We start from the raw sequence: 1858 nt of genomic DNA on the forward strand, positions 1-1858 counted from the left end.
CCTTAACCCTGATATGAAGTGTCCATAAGTAAACTGAGAGTGTTATTTGTTATATCATATTTACAACCCAGTCCTATGTAACTCCCTGCAAGGCAATGCAGCAGCACCAAAATAGCTTCTATTGTACCCCCCAGGGTAGTTTTGGCATGTTGAGGCCACCTTGGGTAAAGGGAACATTTGTTCCTTGCCCCAGGATAAGCACCAGCGGCCGTCAAGGGTCAACTTGACTGTGTGCCAGCTCTAGAGCTGGCGCAAGTCCATATTGACCCATGAAGGCAGATCAGGCCCAGAAAGGGGCTTAGGATTTGAGGGCGCTGCTGCCACCGAACCCACACCCTTCCTGGGACCTATTCACCCTCGAACGTCACCTCCCCATTCTGCCCACCCTCTGCCCTATTCCACCCCTCCCTACCTTCCTCCTGACCCCTGTGCAAACTTACCACCAGCGGATATATGCTCCCCAGTATCACATGGACCCGGCCACTCATCACCTGCAGCAGTGGCCAGGCCACACTTGCTGACACTGTCATATCTGTGACAGCCATAAAGCTATTTATGCGCTTGGAATGCTTGTTCCGGCAGCGTAAACTGCCCTTAGAATTTGGCTGTTACATACACATTTTTGCATCACGTACTCCTAAATGAAGAAGACGATTTGGTCTGTTAAACCAAATATTTGATGCATTTTTGGCCAGGAATGGCAATGGCTGCATCCAGCGGTCACATTTTTGATTATCAAAATGATGGATTTGAAGGATCAGGAATGCGTCGCATATTTGCCACTGTCTTTTCCCTTGTAGCTCAATAAACGATTTCCTGGTTTCATCACACCCTAGCTAGCCAATTCTGTCATAATAATAAACTATGGTTTGATTAAACTAAGCTGTCATTTATTGAGCCATGCCTAAGGGAGGCAGGAAGGAAGGAGAGAGGAGAAATTAGCACATGGTTAATTTCTGATCCTCCAAACCAGGGGTGCCCAAACCCCGGCCTGGGGGCCACTTGCGGCCCTCGGAGGCTCCCAATCAGGCCCATGGAGAGCCCCTAGTCTTCAGTGAGCCTCTGGCCCTCTGGAGACTTACTGGAGCCCGTGCTGGCCCAAAGCAACTGCTCTCAGCATGAAGACGACTGTTCGACCTCTCACCTGAGCTGTGGAATGAGGGCTCCCTCCACTACTTGCTGTTTCACATCTGTGATGCAGTAGCGGCAGTGAAGGAAAGGCCGGCCTTGCTTTGTGCAAGGCCTTTTATAGGCCTTGAGCTACTGCAAGACCTTCATTCATTCATACAAGTTCCATCTCTAATAAATTCATTTATGTAAATTTATTCAAATTTTAAATGTAAATTAATTCGGCCCCCAACACAGTGTCAGAGAGATGATGTGGCCCTCCTGCCAAAATGTTTGGACACCCCTGCTCCAAACCATGGTTTGGAAGATCAGAAATATAACGAACGCGGGATGGCCCATTCATTATGCAGACTGTACCAGCAGCAAACTGAGCAGGGAGGGCGAGAAGGTGGTGCCCTTCATCCCAAGTATGCTGCCCTTGCCGCCACCTTCCTCCAGCCTGCCATGGACACCAGCTACATTGATCTGCTTCCTGCCAACTAAAAGTGAATGGAAAGCAAATAATCTGCCTCCTTACTATGTTTCTCGTGCAGTTTCCTCAAACTCAGAAGTGCGGGACTTCCAGTTTTATTTATTGGGACAATGCGTATGAAGAAACTCCTTCAATCCATTTCAGTAAAACCAGAAGTCCTGCACTGCCCAAGGATCGTCATAGAATCGAGTAGCCCCATTGCGGGGCTACTTGCTTTACCTGGGAGAAGGGGACGAATGTTTGGCGGCGACGGCTGTT

This window comes from Tiliqua scincoides, chromosome 1 (assembly GCF_035046505.1).
Source record: "Tiliqua scincoides isolate rTilSci1 chromosome 1, rTilSci1.hap2, whole genome shotgun sequence".
Taxonomy (NCBI): domain Eukaryota; kingdom Metazoa; phylum Chordata; class Lepidosauria; order Squamata; family Scincidae; genus Tiliqua; species Tiliqua scincoides.